Raw genomic sequence first — 20,091 nt, 5'->3', positions numbered from 1 at the left:
ACCAGAAAGCGAATAACTTCCTGATGTGCAGGAGCCATGCACATGGTCAGCTGGGCCCAGTATTGAGGTTTATTCTTGGCCAAAGGTGTAGCATCAATTCCTCTCAATGGAATAGGACACCGCAAAGGCTCCAAGAAAAACCCACAACGTTTAGCATAATCCAAATCCATCAGATTCAGGGCAGCGCCCGAATCCACAAACGCTATGACAGAAAACGACGACAAAGAGCATATCAAGGTAATGGACAGAAGGAATTTGGACTGTACAGTACCAATGACGGCAGACCTAGCGGACCGCTTAGTGCGCTTAGGACAATCAGAAATAGCATGAGTGGAATCACCACAGTAGAAACACAGACCATTCAGACGTCTGTATTCCTGCCGTTCAACTCTAGTCATAGTCCTATCGCACTGCATAGGCTCAGGTTTAACCTCAGGCAGTACCGCCAAATGGTGCACAGATTTACGCTCGCGCAAGCGTCGACCGATCTGAATGGCCAAAGACAAAGACTCATTCAAACCAGCAGGCATAGGAAATCCCACCATGACATCCTTAAGAGCCTCAGAGAGACCCTTTCTGAACAAAGCTGCCAGCGCAGATTCATTCCACTGAGTGAGTACTGACCATTTCCTAAATTTCTGACAATATACTTCTATATCATCCTGACCCTGGCACAAAGCCAGCAAATTTTTCTCAGCCTGATCCACTGAATTAGGCTCATCGTACAGTAATCCGAGCGCCAGGAAAAACGCATCGACACTACTCAATGCAGGGTCTCCTGGCGCAAGAGAAAATGCCCAGTCTTGAGGGTCGCCGCGCAAAAAAGAAATAATAATCAAAACCTGTTGAATAGGATTACCAGAAGAATGAGGTTTCAAGGCCAGAAATAGCTTACAATTATTTTTGAAACTTAGAAACTTAGTTCTATCTCCAAAAAACAAATCAGGAATAGGAATTCTTGGTTCTAACATAGATTTCTGATCAATAGTATCTTGAATTTTTTGTACATTTATAACGAGATTATCCATTGAAGAGCACAGACCCTGAATATCCATGTCCACACCTGTGTCCAGAATCACCCAAATGTCTAGGGGAAAAAAAAAAGTGAACACAGAGCAGAAAAAAAAAAAAAATGATGTCAGAACTTTTTCTTTCCCTCTATTGAGAATCATTAGTTTGGCTCCTTGTACTGTTATGTTTGCTAATGACAGGTGTTATGAAGGCAATCCAGAAACACAGTGTGCTTAGCGATCAGAGCGCACACAGTGATCTGACAAATACCCAAAAATACAAGAACGAGCTCTGAGACGTGGAAACTCTGTAGACTGCACACCTGATCCTATCCTAAACACAACTAAAAGCGGCTGTGGATTGCGCCTAACAACTACCTAGGCAACTCGGCACAGCCTAAGAAACTAGCTAGCCTGAAGATAGAAAAATAGGCCTGACTTGCCCCAGAGAAATTCCCCAAAGGAAAAGGCAGCCCCCCACATATAATGACTGTGAGTAAGATGAAAAGACAAAACGTAGGGATGAAATAGATTCAGCAAAGTGGGGCCCGATATTCTAGGACAGAGCGAGGACAGTAAAGCGAACTTTGCAGTCTACAAAAAACCCTAAAGCAAAACCACGCAAAGGGGGCAAAAAAAAACCCACCGTGCCGAACTAACGGCACGGCGGTACACCCTTTGCGTCTCAGAGCTTCCAGCAAAACAAAAGACAAGCTGGACAGAAAAAAAGCAACAAAAAAGCAAAAGGCACTTAGCTATACAGAGCAGCAGGTCACAGGAACAATCAGGAGAAGCTCAGATCCAACACTGAAACATTGACAAGGAGCAAGGATAGCAGCATCAGGCGGAGTTAAGTAATGAAGCAGTTAACGAGCTCACCAGAACACCTGAGGGAGGAAGCTCAGAAGCTGCAGTACCACTTGTGACCACAGGAGTGAATTCAGCCACAGAATTCACAACACTCCTCATAACAGTTGTTGTAGAGATGTGTCTGCTGCTAGAACTCTGTGTGGCATTGACCTGGTCTCTAATCTGAGCTGCTGTTAACCTGAGGTTTCTGAGGCTGGTGACTCGGATAAACTTATCCTTAGAAGCAGAGGTGACTCTTGGTCTTCCTTTCCTGGGGCGGTCATCATGTGAGCCAGTTTCTTTGTAGTGCTTGATGGTTTTTGCCACTGCACTTGGGGACACTTTCAAAGTTTTCCCAATCTTTCGGACTGACTGACCTTCATTTCTTAAAGTAATAATGGCCACTCGTTTTTCTTTACTTAACTGCTTTTTTTCTTGCCATAAAAAAAATTCTAACAGTCTATTCAGTAGGACTATCAGCTGTGTATCCACCAGACTTCTGCTCAACACAACCAATCGTCCCAACCCCATTTATAAGGCAAGAAATCCCACTTATTAAACCTGACAGGGCACACCTGTGAAGTGAAAACCATTTCCGGTGACTACCTCTTGAAGCTCATCAAGAGAATGCCAAGAGTGTGCAAAGCAGTCATCAAAGCAAAAGGTGGCTACTTTGAAGAACCTAGAATATAAGACATATTTTCAGTCGTTTCACACTTTTTTGTTAAGTATATAATTCCACATGTGTTAGTTCAAAGTTTTGATGCGTTCAGCGTGAATTTACAATTTACCTAGTCATGAAAATACAGAAAAATCTTTAAATGAGGTGTGTCCAAACTTTTGGTCTGTACTGTTTATTATACATTATCAGTTTATTATCTTGTCATTTCCTGTAGTGATGCGCTTCTAAGGTGACTATTACACAGATTCACTGCTCTAACAGTAAATGAGGTCCTGGGAAAGAGAAGATGAGTGGAAAGAGAGGGAGAGCTCTATCTAAGCATAGTAGATGAGTCAATCTTTCTTGGGGAGAAGAGTACAACTTGAATCTTGCTCACCCGCTGTGGTTGTGCAAGGAGGCATAACACTGGGAAAAGTTTGCAAACAAGGGTGATCCTTCCACTGGTATGCTGCCCCTCTGTAATAACATGGAGATGATTTTCCTCTCTCAGAAAATTTTTTTCCTCCACGTGGATATTGTGAATAAGGATTGTGGTGAAATATGTATATACTGTATCTATATGTGTGCAGTGAACTATGTATAGGTTTATTGTGTGACTAGTAGTGGTTTGACATCTGTCCTGGAGGCTGCAGGTCTCACCCAGATGTTAATATGTATTATCATGAGTCAGCAGACTTCTGTCTCCAATCTCTCCAGGGGGTCATGCTGGGAACCAAGAAAAAAAAGGGAAACATTTGACACTTCCTAGCTCTTTGAAAAGAGATGTCAATTACAGCCTGTCACTATCTATCTGTGAGAACTTTTACACAGGGAATCTCAGAGCAAATAATATATTCACTGGGGGAGCGAAAGCGATCCAATAAAAAACAAGCAATTATGATATTAACCTGAGGGGCTGGTCTAGAAATCTGACCTCCAGACTAAATCTATAAATTAGGCCTGTATACATAGAATCGTGTTCAAATGTGAGGGCAGCCTGGGAAGCTGATGTGTCCCAGTCTATATTCATCCCTCCCTCAGGGAGTAGAAGGCAGACTACAAAGTTAGCTATTTTCTGTAAGTTTTCTCCTGTTTATTTTATACTGTTTTGCATACCTGTATGTCTTTTTATTACTGTATTTTTATAAATTTTTACCTTACTGTAAGCACTGTACTTTTTGTATTAAAGCATACAACTTTAACAAGTTGAACCTTAAATGTTCTAAAAGAATCTATAGCCTTAAGGTGTATGATCCCTGTGAGTGGTAGACAGTATTATTAATATTTCCGGGACTCATCGCCCGTGTGTTCGGTGAGTGGTGGCAGCGTGTATGAGCGGATGTGTGGCCTGGGTCGGTGTGTGATTTATGTTCCCATTACAGCATAGGACAGAGGTTGAATGCTGGGCTGAGAGAGGGGAGATAGATTTACCCTTGCAGGCACAACCCCAAGTCACGTGCCGAGAGCGGTTACGTGACAAATTAGTGACAGCACGGAGGGATCGTGACAAGGATGTTTCAGAGCGCTTCCTTCAGAGGACCCTTAACCCAATGTGGAATAAGAGGGCTATATATCCTAAGAACCAAGTATCTCTGATGTTGAATCGGATGGATGAGATTTTATTGGCTAAGTAAAATGCAAAATTTTATAAAAGAAAATAAAAACTTATTAAAAACACAATGTGTTTCGCCCATGTAGGCCTTCATAAGGTGTATAATAAATGATTTTGTTGTAAGCTATTTATACCCCATTTTCATTGCTATTGAGTGCAATTGTACTAACTGAGGAACCGATCGCTATCTATCAAACTCTTTAGCAGTTAGAATACGTATATTATAACTTCATCCCCAAGAAAATAATTTTGTACACACAAATTATATAACATCACCCCTCCTTCACCTATCCCAGGGTTAAAGCAATATGTCTGTAAAATCTAGGCAATCACACGTCAATATACATGTTCACAAAAAAAACCCTGCACCTGTAGATATGTCTGATTAAACACCTCTCTCCTCTTGGTGCAAGCGGTCAACTGGAAGAACTGCAGGCACTAATGATAATAAAGAGAAAAAATGTTATTATCTTCATGGTATAGTTCTAAATCCAGGAAGATAATACTTTCCGTGGAAATGTTTGCAGTGAATGAGAGCCCCTAATTGTTGGTGTTGAGTTCTTCAACAAAGAGGGAAGTCTCCTGTTCTGTACGACACCAGATGAGGAACAGACCATCTATATAACGTCGATAATATTTGATATTATCACAGTATTTTTGGATCTGATCGGCGATATGGATATTTTAAACCAGTCGACACTAATGGCCATTTGGATTTTTTTAGTTCACACTACTTTAAATGGAAGATGAATATTCCATCTAGTCAATTCTATCGTATTAGACGTAACTGTACGTCCAATACAGACTATGTACAACAATCACAGGTTTTACTTTCCAGGTTTAAAGAAAAAAGGTATCCAAAATCATTAGTAAATGCAGCGTATCAACGCAATCTCACTCTCACACAGGATGATTGCCTGAAAAAAAACAATCCTCAAGACATGATGCTATTGATAGCACAGCGACGTGGAAATATAGCTTCATTACCATCGACAATAGAGGCCACCAATCCATCCGCTATATTCTCGAAAAATATTGATACTTACTGAGGAAAAACGTAATACTCAAAGATCTGATCCCGAAAAGATCTAATATTGTATTCAGAAGAGGTAGAACGATTAAAAATTATATAGCACCCAGTTATTTACACACACCCTCCAAAAAAAACACCACCAATAAATGTACCGTCTACCCAAAAATGAGAAAAAAAGGAATTTTTAAATGTGGAAAATAAGTTGTGACTGTTGTAAAATTAGTTGTGACTGTTGTAAAATTACAGATCATGGTAAGAAAAATTTAAACATAAAAAACAGCAATTCCGCATACAATTTTACCCAAGAATTAACCTGTGGTTCTGATTTTGTTCTGTATGTGGTGACCTGAGTGTGTGGACTTTTATATGTCGGCCGCACCACACAGTCACTACGAAATCGTATGAATGGTCATAGACATAATGTGAAAATAGGGTTTTTGAAACAAAGTTTATGTCAGCACATCACTCTTAAGCCGGCGTCACACTAGAGAGTTTTACGGACGTATGAGAGGCGCAAAAACAACGCATTGCACACGGACCAATGATTCTCTATGGGGCAGCTCCTATCTGCCGTATATTACGCAATCGTACGGAGTCTTCTGCATCATGGCCAATATTATCAATGTGGAAATGTTGCTCGTCCTGGTGCAAGAGAGGCCTGAAATTTGGGATCAGAGAGATGCCCATTACTCCAACCGGGCCAGAAAAGAGGCGGCATGGAGGAGCATCTGTGGAATCCTTTTCCCAGAATATGAGCAGCGGCCACATGAGGTCCAGAGGCAGATAAGTAAGTACACTCATGTTTCTCACACTCTGAATAATATTGCAAACTGCATTACCAACAGGAATGTGGTCATAATGTTCTTTAACCCCTCTGTGACCTTAGACGTACTATCCCGTCGAGGTGCCCTGGGCTTATCTGACCCTGGACGGGATAGTACGTCATAGCCGATCGGCCACGCTCACGGGGAGAGCGCGGCCGATCGCGGCCGGGTGTCAGCTGCTTATCGCAGCTGACATCCGGCACTATGTGCCAGGAGCGGTCACGGACCGCCCCCGGCACATTAACCCCTGGCACACCGCGATCAAACATGATCGCTATGTGCCGGCGGTGCAGGGAAGCACCGCGCAGGGAGGGGGCTCCCTGCGGGCTTCCCTGAGCCCCCCGCAGCAACGTGATGTGATCGCGTTGCTGCGAGGGTCTCACCTCCCTCCCTGCTCCCTCCAGCTCCGGATCCAAGATGGCCGCGGATCTGGGTCCTGCAGGGAGGGAGGTGGCTTCACAGAGCCTGCTCAGAGCAGAGTGCTGTGCAAACTGTCAGATCACTGATCTGTGATGTCCCCCCCTGGGACAAAGTAAAAAAGTAAAAAAAAAAATTTCCAAATGTGTAAAAAAAAATAAAAAAAAATAATGAAAAAAAAAAAAATATATTATTCCCATAAATACATTTCTTCATCTAAATAAAAAAAAACCCAATAAAAGTACACATATTTAGTATCGCCGCGTCCGTAACGACCCGACCTATAAAACTGTCCCACTAGTTAACCCCTTCAGTAAACACCGTAAGGAAAAAAAAAAAAAGAGGCAAAAAACAACGCTTTATTATCATACCGCCGAACAAAAAGTGGAATAACACGCGATCAAAAGGACAGATATAAATAACCATGGTACCGCTGAAAGCGTCATATTGTCCCGCAAAAAACGAGCCGCCATACAGCATCATCAGCAAAAAAATAAAAAAGTTATAGTCCTGAGAATAAAGCGATGCAAAAATAATTATTTTTTCTGTAAAATAGTTTTTATCGTATAAAAGCGCCAAACCATAAAAAAATGATATAAATGAGGTGTCGCTGTAATCGTACTGACCCGAAGAATAAAACTGATTTATCAATTTTACCAAACGCGGAACGGTATAAACGCCTCCACCAATAGAAATTCATGAATAGCTGGTTTTTGGTCATTCTTCCTCACAAAAATCGGAATAAAAAGCGATCAAAAAATGTCACGTGCCCGAAAATGTTTTCAGTAAAAACGTCAACTCGTCCCGCAAAAAACAAGACCTCACATGACTCTGTGGACCAAAATATGGAAAAATTATAGCTCTCAAAATGTGGTATTGCAAAAAATATTTTTTGCAATAAAAAGCGTCTTTCAGTGTGTGACGGCTGTCAATCATAAAAATCCGCTAAAAAACTCGCTATAAAAGTAAATCAAACCCCCCTTCATCACCCCCTTAGTTAGGGAAAAATAAAAAAAAATGTATTTATTTCCATTTTCCCATTAGGGCTAGGGTTAGGGCTAGGGTTAGGGCTAGGGTTAGGGTTAGGGCTAGGGTTAGGGCTAGGGTTAGGGCTAGGGTTAGGGCTAGAATTAGGGCTAGGGTTAGGGTTGGGGCTACAGTTAGGGTTGGGGCTAAAGTTAGGGTTAGGGTTTAGATTACATTTACAGTTGGGAATAGGGTTGGGATTAGGGTTAGGGGTGTGTCAGGGTTAGAGGTGTGGTTAGGGTTACCGTTGGAATTAGGGTTAGGGGTGTGTTTAGATTAGGGTTTCAGTTATAATTGGGGGGTTTCCACTGTTTCGGCACATCAGGGGCTCTCCAAACACGACATGGCGTCCGATCTCAATTCCAGCCAATTCTGCGTTGAAAAAGTAAAACAGTGCTCCTTCCCTTCCGAGCTCTCCCGTGTGCCCAAACAGGGGTTTACCCTCACATATGGGGTATCAGCGTACTCAGGACAAATTGGACAACAACTTTTGTGGACCAATTTCTCCTGTTACCCTTGGGAAAATACAAAACTGGGGGCTAAAAATAATTTTTGTGGGAAAACAAAAAGATTTTTTATTTTCACGGCTCTGCGTTATAAACTGTAGTGAAACACTTGGGGGTTCAAAGTTCTCACAACACATCTAGATAAGTTCATTGAGGGGTCTAGTTTCCAATATGGGGTCACTTGTGGGGGGTTTCTACTGTTTAGGTACATTAGGGGCTCTGCAAACGCAATGTGACGCCTGCAGACCAATCCATCTAAGTCTGCATTCCAAATGATGCTCCTTCCCTTCCGAGCCCTCCCATGCGCCCAAACGGTGGTTCCCCCCCACATATCAGGTATCAGCGTACTCAGGACAAATTGGACAACAACATTTAGGGTCCAATTTCTCCTGCTAACCTTGGAAAAATACAAAACTGGGGGCTAAAATATAATTTTTGTGAAAAAAAAAATATTTTTTATTTGCACGGCTCTGCGTTATAAACTGTAGTGAAATACTTGGGGGTTCAAAGCTCTCACAACACATCAAGATGAGATCCTTAGGGGGTCTACTTTCCAAAATGGTGTCACTTGTGGGGGGTTTCTACTGTTTAGGTACATTAGGGGCTCTGCAAACGCAATGTGACGCCTGCAGACCATTCCATCTAAGTCTGCATTCCAAATGGCGCTCCTTCCCTTCCGAGCCCTCCCATGTGCCCAAACGGTGGTTCCCCCTCACATATGGGGTATCAGCGTACTCAGGACAAATTGGACAACAACTTTTGGGGTCCAATTTCTCCTGTTACCCTAGGGAAAATACAAAACTGGGGGCTAAAAAATAATTTTTGTGGGAAAAAAAATTTGTTTTATTTTTATGGCTCTGCATTATAAACTTCTGTGAAGCCCTTGGTGGGTCAAAGTGCTCACCACACATCCAGATAAGTTCCTTAGGGGGTCTACTTTCCAAAATGGTGTCACTTGTGGGGGGTTTCAATGTTTAGGCACATCAGTGGCTCTCCAAACGCAACATGGCGTGCCATCTCAATTCCTGTCAATTTTGCATTGAAAAGTCAAACGGCGCTCCTTCCCTTCCGAGCTCTCCCATGCGCCCAAACAGTGGTTTACTGCCACATATGGGGTATCAGCGTACTCAGGACAAATTGGACAACAACTTTTGAGGTCCAATTTCTTCTCTTACCCTTGGAAAAATAAAAAATTGGGGGCAAAAATATAATTTTTGTGAAAAAATATGATTTTTTATTTTTACGGTTCTGCATTATAAACTTCTGTGAAGCACTTGGTGGGTCAAAGTGCTCACCACACATCCAGATAAGTTCCTTAGGGGGTCTACTTTCCAAAATGGTGTCACTTGTGGGGGGTTTCAATGTTTAGGCACATCAGTGGCTCTCCAAACGCAACATGGCGTCCCATCTCAATTCCTGTCAATTTTGCATTGAAAAGTCAAACGGCGCTCCTTCCCTTCCGAGCTCTCCCATGCGCCCAAACAGTGGTTTACTGCCACATATGGGGTATCAGCGTACTCAGGACAAATTGGACAACAACTTTTGGGGTCCATTTTCTCCTGTTACCCTTGGTAAAATAAAACAAATTGGAGCTGAAGTAAATTTTTTGTGTAAAAAAGTTAAATGTTCATTTTTATTTAAACATTCAAAAAATTCCTATTAAACACCTGAAGGGTTAATAAACTTCTTGAATGTGGTTTTGAGCACCTTGAGGGGTGCAGTTTTTAGAATGGTGTCACACTTGGGCATTTTCTATCATATAGACCCCTCAAAATGACTTCAAATGAGACGTGGTCCCTAAAAAAAATGGTGTTGTAAAAATGAGAAATTGCTGGTCAACTTTTAACCCTTATAACTCCCTAACAAAAAAAAAATTTGGTTCCAAAATTATGCTGATGTAAAGGAGACATGTGGGAAATGTTACTTATTAAGTATTTTGTGTGACATATCTCTGTGATTTAATTGCATAAAAATTCAAAGTTTGAAAATTGCGAAATTTTCAAAATTTTCGCCAAATTTCCGTTTTTTTTCACAAATAAACGCAGGTACTATCAAAGAAATTTTACCACTATCATGAAGTACAATATGTCACGAGAAAACAATGTCAGAATCACCAGGATCCGTTGAAGCGTTTCGGAGTTATAACCTCATAAAGGGACAGTGGTCAGAATTGTAAAAATTGGCCTGGTCATTGACGTGCAAACCACCCTTGGGGGTAAAGGGGTTAAATGAAGATTAGTCTCATTTATTTATATAGCAACAATAATTACATGGTTCTGGACATGAGAAAGGGGTTCCGCTCAGATTTGTTGACATGCCATTTACATTTTACAAATTTAAATCACATACTGCTATAGAGGGGAGAGGGCCCTGTCCATATGGGAGTAAAATCTATGTATTTTACATTATATTATATTGTGCTGTTGGAGGTTACAATATTTATGTTGATTATCTTTTTTGAAAAATGCAGGTTACTAGGCCACATTAAAATCTGTAAAATCAATGACACATTGTGGTACCACTGTGCACAATGGCCTTATACATTTTTTTTTTGGTCCTTTCATTGCAGTGGAAGACGTTATGAGACGATGGCGCAGCAAACGCTACCAATATAGGCGCAAAAGACAGCAGAGGGCCAGGAGTGGGTCAGCAGCGCCTTCCAAAGAACTAAAATATATCTATTATGACCAACTTTCCTTTTTGGACCCCAGTAGGGATCTGAGACCGTAAGTAAAAACATCATAAAACATAACACATATCTTTAATAAAGGGAAAATTGTAAATTTAAGAATAATTTTTTTAAACTTTACAAACAGAACACAGTCCAACCTCACTGAGAGGGAGACTGGCTCGGACTCGGAGGCCCTGATAGATCCGGTTGGGGAAGGAGAAGAGGTGGCTGGCCCATCTTCGGATCCCCCCAGGGACATCCCTCATGGAACTTCTTCATTTGCACCACAAGATTCGGCAACAACTGGCCAAGAAGCTGCACCACCACCCACAGCAGCACCAGTTCCAATAAGCCAGGATGATCCTGGAAACAGTAGCAGCCCTACTTTTCCACTGGAGACCTCTCCACAGCCTGCTGTCATTTCCCGCCGTGGCCGCAGAAGGAGAGAGCTGCAAGACGATCGCAGGAATGTGGACATTGGGGTCCTTAATTATTTGGCCAGGGCTGCACAGGATGATAGTGAGGAGGCCTATGCGAGGAGCCTGGCCCGGTACCTCCGTCCCATACCCTGTGAGGTGAGGCTACGTGTGAGAGGGTGTTTTCAAATACTTATTGATGCATGTACCACACCAAATGAACCTTATGAATTGTTTGAGTTCACTGAGAGTTGGCAGCTGTCACCACGTAACGTCCTGCGCCTTCCATCATCTCAACAGGTGCATGCTCAACAAGTATTTGAAGCACCCCCTCCACGTGTGCCTACACCTCTACCCATTCCCACCCAAAACCCACCAAGGCCAGCACATTACCATATGCCATCATACCATCAACCTTCCCAATATGGCCACTTGTCCAGACCCAGTGCTGGAGGCTGGTCCCAACCTGGGTTTGGACGACATGGCCATATTGGTGGGGGTTATGAGGCAAGGCCTTATTTACAACATCATGAGGGCCATAGTCAAAACCCTTATTATTTGAGCCAACACACAACTGGCAAATATGAGCAAAAAAAAAAACCTGCTATACTCACCATCCGCCACCTTTCTCGCTCCTCGCCACGCTCCCGGGACCGCTCCATTGCAAGCAGCAGCTTCCGGTCCCAGGGCTGGTGTGCGACAAGGACCTGCCGTGACGTCACGGTCATGTGACCGCAACATCATCATAGGTCCTGCTCACACCAGCCCTGGCACCGGAAGCTGCCGTTTGCAATGGAGCGATCCCGGGAGCGTCCAGAGGAGCGGAAAAGGCGGCAGATGGTAAGAATAGCAGGACTTCAACAGGCTATAGGTGAGTATATGTTTGTTTTTTTTTAAGTCTCTATACTACGTGGCTCTGTGCTGGCTAATATATTACGTGGCTGGGCAATATACTACGTGGCTGGGCAATATACTACGTGGCTGGGCAATATACTACGTGTCTCTGCTATATACTATGTGGCTGGGTAATATACTACGTGACTGGGCAATATACCGTACTACGTGGGCTGTGCTATATAATATGTGGCTGGGCAATACGTGACTGGGCAATATACTATGTGGCTGGGCAATATACCGTACTACGTGGGCTGTGCTATATACTATGTGGCTGGTCAATACGTGACTGGGCAATATACTACGTGGCTGGGCAATATACTACGTGGCTGGGCAATATACTACGTGGCTGGGCAATATACTACGTGGCTGGGCAATGTACTACGTGACTGGGCAATATACTACGTCGCTGGGCAATATACTACGTCACTGGACAATATACTACGTCGCTGGGCAATATACTACGAGGACATGCATATTCTAGAATACCCGATGCGTTAGAATCGGACCACCATCTAGTATATACAGTGGGGCAAAAAAGTATTTAGTCAGTCAGCAATAGTGCAAGTTCCACCACTTAAAAAGATGAGAGGCGTCTGTAATTTACATCATAGGTAGACCTCAACTATGGGAGACAAACTGAGAAAAAAAAATCCAGAAAATCACATTGTCTGTTTTTTTAACATTTTATTTGCATATTATGGTGGAAAATAAGTATTTGGTCAGAAACAAAATTTCATCTCAATACTTTGTAATATATCCTTTGTTGGCAATGACAGAGGTCAAACGTTTTCTGTAAGTCTTCACAAGGTTGCCACACACTGTTGTTGGTATGTTGGCCCATTCCTCCATGCAGATCTCCTCTAGAGCAGTGATGTTTTTGGCTTTTCGCTTGGCAACACGGACTTTCAACTCCCTCCAAAGGTTTTCTATAGGGTTGAGATCTGGAGACTGGCTAGGTCACTCCAGGACCTTGAAAAGCTTCTTACGAAGCCACTCCTTCGTTGCCCTGGCGGTGTGCTTTGGATCATTGTCATGTTGAAAGACCCAGCCACGTTTCGTCTTCAATGCCCTTGCTGATGGAAGGAGGTTTGCACTCAAAATCTCACGATACATGGCCCCATTCATTCTTTCATGTACCCGGATCAGTCGTCCTGGCCCCTTTGCAGAGAAACAGCCCCAAAGCATGATGTTTCCACCACCATGCTTTACAGTAGGTATGGTGTTTGATGGATGCAACTCAGTATTCTTTTTCCTCCAAACACGACAAGTTGTGTTTCTACCAAACAGTTCCAGTTTGGTTTCATCAGACCATAGGACATTCTCCCAAAACTCCTCTGGATCATCCAAATGCTCTCTAGCAAACTTCAGACGGGCCCGGACATGTACTGGCTTAAGCAGTGGGACACATCTGGCACTGCAGGATCTGAGTCCATGGTGGCGTAGTGTGTTACTTATGGTAGGCCTTGTTACATTGGTCCCAGCTCTCTGCAGTTCATTCACTAGGTCCCCCCACGTGGTTCTGGGATTTTTGCTCACTGTTCTTGTGATCATTCTGACCCCACGGGGTGGGATTTTGCGTGGAGCCCCAGATCGAGGGAGATTATCAGTGGTCTTGTATGTCTTCCATTTTCTAATTATTGCTCCCACTGTTTATATCTTCACTCCAAGCTGGTTGGCTATTGCAGATTCAGTCTTCCCAGCCTGGTGCAGGGCTACAATTTTGTTTCTGGTGTCCTTTGACAGCTCTTTGGTCTTCACCATAGTGGAGTTTGGAGTCAGACTGTTTGAGGGTGTGCACAGGTGTCTTTTTATACTGATAACAAGTTTAAACAGGTGCCATTACTACAGGTAATGAGTGGAGGAAAGAGGAGACTCGTAAAGAAGAAGTTACAGGTCTGTGAGAGCCAGAAATCTTGATTGTTTGTTTCTGACCAAATACTTATTTTCCACCATAATATGCAAATAAATTGTTAAAAAAACAGACAATGTGATTTTCTGGATATTTTTTTCTCAGTTTGTCTCCCATAGTTGAGGTCTACCTATGATGTAAATTACAGACGCCTCTCATCTTTTTAAGTGCTGGAACTTGCACTATTGCTGACTGACTAAATACTTTTTTGCCCCACTGTATATATATATATATAAACATTACAACAAAGAAACAGCATTATCTTGCTAGGGAGTAGCTCCATGAGGAGAAACAAAATAATTTGTATAAATATCCCTAACTTTTAAGCCAGAAAGAGGATGCCACGGACGAAGGACTTGTGTTGTAGGCCTACCCACATTATCCAAAATGCCTTCAACACAGTCAGCTGAGGAACACTCATGAATTCTTGTGAAGTTGTGCAGAACAACACAAGCTTTAATTACTTTACATTTTGCTCACTCAGCTGAATGGCAGACTGGAGAACATGCCATTTGGATGCCAGAATGCCAAAGGCGCACTCCACCAGTCGCCGTGGCGCCGGTGATCCAGGTTGCGCCGGGGATAAGGCCTCATGACATTCCTGCTCAATTGGAAGGCCTCATCTGCCACAAGAACATACGGGACTGCTTCCGCATTGGAGCCTGGGAGCTGTCATGGTGGTGGGAGGTCCAACAGGTTTTCACATAGCCGCCGACCCATAATGGACGCATTGAAGACTGTAGAGTCTCCAGTTCGCCCATAGGCCCCAATATCTGCAATTATAAACCTGTAGTTACTGTCAACTACAGCTAACAGAACTACAGAGAAAAACTGTTTATAATTATAGAATTGGGTGCCTGAGTTTGGCGGCTTACACACCCGGATATGTTTCCCATCCAGGGCTCCAATACAGTGCGGAAATTGACAACAGTCAGAAAAACCACGGGCGATTTTCAGCCAATCCTCCATTTTGGGCTCAGGCATCACAAGTTCATGTAGTTTGTCCCATATTTACACACATGTATTCCGCACTATGCCTGAAATAGTGGACCGTCCGATGAGGAATTCAAGATGTAGTCCCGCATAAGATAATCCAGTTGACAGGAATCTGAATGCACAAAAAAAAAAAAACATTAGCTAAGTAACAATGCTTTTCTAAAACCCTAGTAGACAAAAGTATTATGAGGAAAACAAAAGGCAGGAGAAGAGTGTACCTTCATAAATTTACAATGGATACTAACATTTAACATTTGCTTCATATTTAGATATGCTTTCCAAAAAATTTAATGATATAATTTAAATCAGATGGTTTGAAATGAAAACTAGTGAGTAAAACATCATCTACATACAGTGTGTGAGTATGGTGAATACATACCGTAAGGTAAGTAGAAGACGCTCCTCTGCAGATATGCATTTCCGCATCCTTGTATCCTGATATGTGATTCCAGGACGTACTAACTCCAACAAGATATCAAATGTGGGTATTGTCATGTGACAGTACTGGAAGAATTTGTCCGGATGTGTCCGCAGAGCTGAATACAGCCTGTGAAAATGGCCTTTAGTGAGGCGTTGCCGCAAAAGTGGATGCACCCACATTCTTCTCCTCCTTCGCGGATCAACTATCACGGGGTATGGGTGGCCAAAGCGGCGTGACAACACCCAATTAAATAACACCCGCTGAGTTGGTGTGAATTGCAGGAGGTCACACATATTGCCCAAGTACCACCAAAACAACTTCACAAGCACAGCAACAAAATGGCCATATGGGAGGGTTCCACCTGTTGTAGAGGCCTTAAATAAGATTATGGTGATGATTTAAATTATTTTCAGCCCTCATAACTGTTAAATGTCCATTTTGTCTGGTTGCGAGAAAAAAAACGCATTACGGATGCCATACGGATTACATACGGAAGTTAACAAGCGTAAAATACGCAGACACACCCTGCCTACGGCTGACATACGGATCACTGTTTTGGGATCCTTTCTGCGCATTACGCATGTAAAATACGGACCATATTTCCCTACGCCAGCCTTATACGTAATAAAAACTTTGAATGTATAAAAGTCACGGCAATGGAACAAATCCCTGCAGCCCGAGAAACAGAAAACAGCTCTTAATGCCAGAGACTTGGCAGTCTGTACCCCGATGAACTGAATGAGATCTCTGATCTACTATAGATCAATCAAAAGAGTGCCTGTTTGTTTCGTTTTTGCTTTGCGTTTTTTTTTTTAATTATGTATATTTTAATTTTAATCCCGTTGGGCCTCTCTTTGATGTGGGCTTCAGCGCTGAGCCCACATCTTTCCCGGCACATGTCAGCTGTTTTGAACAGCTGACATGTGCCTCTAACAGCCGCAGGTGGAATCGCGATTCACCTGCGGCTGTTAACTAGTTAAATTCCGCTGTCAATCTCTGACAGCGGCATTTAACACGCGCTTCCAGGAGGCGCGCTGAAAATCCCGCCCATTGGTGACCCCGACACGTGATCGCAGGTCACCGATGGGTTGGCATGACAACCAGAGGTCTCCTGCAGACCTCTATGCTTGTCATAGCCAGATTGCTATGAGCACCGCCCGGGGGACGGCGTTCATAGTAAGTGAGCATTTCTGCTACACACAGGCGATCTGATCATCGCCTGTATGTAGCAGAGCCGATCGGACAACTGCAGTTTCTAGTTTCCCATGGAGACTACTGAAGCATGCCAAAAGTAAAAAAAAAAGTTAAAATAAATAAATAAATAAAAGTTCAAATCACCCCCCTTTTGCCCCATTCAAAATAAAACAATATAATTTAAAAAAAATCAAACCTACACATATTTTCTATTGCCCGATCTATCAATATATAAAAAAAATAATTAACCTGATCACTATACAGCGTAACAAAAAAAAAAATCAAAACGCCAGAATTACGTTTCTTTGGTCGTCGCTACATTGCAATAAAATGCAATAACGGTCGATCAAAAGATCGTATCTGCACCAAAATGGTATCATTAAAAACGTCAGCTTGGCATGCAAAAAATACGCCATCAATCAGCCCCAAATCATGAAAAATGGAGACACTACAGGTCTCAGAAAATGATGGCTTTTTTTTTTTGTTTTTTTTACTAAAGTTTGGATTTTTTTTTTTTCATCACTGAAATAAAAAAGAACCTAGACATGTTTGGTGTCTATGGACTTGTAATGACCTGGAGAATCATAATGGCAGGTCAGTTTTAGCACTTAGTGAACATGGTAAAAAAAACAAACAAGCAAAACAAAAAACAACTGTGAAATTGCACTTTTTTTTGCAATTTCACCGCACTTGGAATTTTTTTCCTGTTTTCCAGTACACGATATGTTAAAACCAATAGGGTCGTTCAACAGTACAACTCGTCCTGCAAAAGAAATGCCCTCACATGGCCATATCGAGCAAAAAAAAAATATAAAAAAGTTATGGCTCTGGGAAGACGGGGAGCAAAAAACTAAAACGCAAAAAAGGAAAATGGTCCGGGTGCTAAAAAAAATTATTTGATTTTTTTTTCTTTATTATCATTAGTGCCTGCAGTTCTACCAGTTTACCACTTACACTAAGAGGAGAGAGGTGTTTAATCAGACATATGTACAGGTGCGTTTTTTTTTGTGAACATGTATATTGACATGTGCGATTACCTAGATTTTACAGACATATTGTTTTAACCCTGGGATAGGGGTGAATGAGGAGTGATGGTATATAATATCTGTGTACAACATTATTTTCTTGGGGATGAATTATAATATAGGTATTCAACTACTAAAGAGTTTGATAGATAGCGATCGGTTCCTCAGTTAGTACAAACGCACCCATTAGCAATGAAAATGGAGTATAAATACGGTAGCTTACACCAAAATAATTTTATTATACACCTGATGAAGGCCTACATGGGCAAAACGCGTTGTGTTTTTATTTTTTACAATTTTTTGTCTTTTATAAAATTTAGCATTTTACTTAGCCAATAAAATATAATCTGATTCAACATCAGAGATGCTTGGTTCTTAGGCCATATAATCCTCTTTTTCCAAATTGGGTTAAGGATCCTCTGAAGGAAGGGCCCTGAAACATCCTTGCTCTAACAGTAAAGAAGACTTGTACTTTTCTATAGTCAAAAACCTTTCCTAAGTAGGAAAGGTCACTCTTGTTTTATTTTACATTCACACCACAGTTTATTAATTAATCCCCTCATCCTCCACTATATAGATACAGTGGCATGTAAAAGTTTGGAAACCCCGGGTCAAAATTACTGTTATTGTGAAGAGCTAAGCAACTTGAAGATGAAATCTCTAAAAGGGCTGAAGTTAAAAATGTCACATTTCCTTTGTATTTTAGACAAAAAAAAAATATATATATTTTTTCCATGTAAAAAATTACAAGAAGGAAAATGGGTCAATGCAAAAGTTTGTGCACCTTTGGAGACTTGTGTGCTCAGATAACTTTGACCAAGATTTCAGACATTAATTAGACTGTTAAGGTTATGGCTTGTCATCGCTAGGAAAGGCCAGGTGATGCAAATTTCCCAGCTTTATAAAAACCCAGCCTCCTCTAACCTTGTGCCAAAAAACAGTAGCCATGGGATCTAAGCAGCTGCTTAGCACTCTGAAAATGGTGGAGGCCCTCAAAGCAGAAGGCTATAAGAAGATAGCAAAGTGTTTTCAAGTTGCCCTTTCCTCATTTCGAAATGTAATTAATAAATGACCGTTACCGGGAACAGCGGAGGTCAAGATAAGGTCTGGAAGAGCAAGCAAAATTTCAGTTAAGGCTGCTTGTAGGATTGCTAGAGAGGCAAATAAGCACCCCTACTTGACTGCAAAAGAACTTCAGAAAGATTTGGCAGACTCTGGAGTTATGGTACATTGTTCAACTACTCAGAGACACCTGCACAAATACGACCTTTATGGAAGAGTCATCAGAAGAAAACCTCTCCTGCGTCCATAAAATTCAGGGTCAGAAGTATGCAAAAGAACATTTAAATAAGCCTGATGCATTTTGAAATCAAGTCCTGTGGACTGATGAGGTTAAAATATAACTCTTTGGCCACAATTATCAAAGGTATGTGTGGAGAAAAATCGCACAGAATTTCAGAAAAAGATAATCTCGTCAACCATTAAGCCTGGGGGTGGATCAATCATGCCTTGGGGTTGTGTTGTAGCCAATGGCACGGGGAACATTTCACGGATAGAAGGAAGAATGGATTCAATAAAATGTCAAAACATTCTTGATGCAAACATAACACCATCTGTAAAAAGCTGAAGGTGAAAAGAGAAAGAGGATGGCTTCTACAAATGGATAATGATGCTAAACACACATCAAAATCCACAATAGACGACCTCAAAAGGTGCAAGCTGAAGGTTTTACAATTACCCTCACAGTCCCCTGATCTGAACATCATTGAAAATCTGTGGTTAGACCTCAAAATAGCAGAGGATGGAAGACGACCCAAGATTCTCACAGAACTAGAAGAATTTTCCAAGGAAGAACGGATGAAAATCCCTCAAACAAGAATTGAAAGACTCTTGTCTGGCTACGAAAAGCATTTACAAGCTACGTTTACACTGTTGTTCTTAAAGTGACTACTCCTCAGATTTACTGCTCCTACAGTAGAGGACTTGTAGTTTCCGGAGACAACCATGTATTCTTCATAGTGAATCTTCTCATCCTTTCCTGAGGTGATGCCTTTACAGCTTTATGATGTTGGAAAATGTTGTCGCTCTCCTGCTCATCCATGACACGATCCTGCAGGCTTGACCCCGCCTGGCATCGTGCTGATAATTCGTCTGTGATCTTCCAGCTTACCCTGATCCTTCTTCTCTGTGGAATCTTCTGGAGTCTCGCCAGCTTGTAAATTATAATGGTGTCCCATAGACCATATTACATTACATGGCTCACCACCCTACACACCGGCGGAGGCCGCACACAGACCTCTGACATTTTTGCTGTTTCACCAATGCAGATTTATCCTGTGAATGTGTCTGAGGATCGGATGGCTGGGGGGCACGGGTCGGGCATGTGGGGGGCACTGAGCTTGCACTTCAGCCTCCAGCTGTGATCCTCCTTCTAAGTCCTGCAATCTGTATCTGTCTGCTTGGGGCTTAATTTAGACTCCTGACTCTGCCAAGTATTGAGTGTCCGGTGGGTGCCAACCAGTGACGGCCCACACAATATACACCACATACTGCAGAAAAGATTTCACCCCCCTTTTATTGCGTAACATTGATTGACGGGATGATTATTCATTACACTGAGGTGC

The sequence above is a fragment of the Ranitomeya imitator genome, chromosome 2, assembly GCF_032444005.1.
Source record: "Ranitomeya imitator isolate aRanImi1 chromosome 2, aRanImi1.pri, whole genome shotgun sequence".
Lineage (NCBI taxonomy): Eukaryota > Metazoa > Chordata > Amphibia > Anura > Dendrobatidae > Ranitomeya > Ranitomeya imitator.
Note: the sequence above shows the minus strand (reverse complement) of the source record.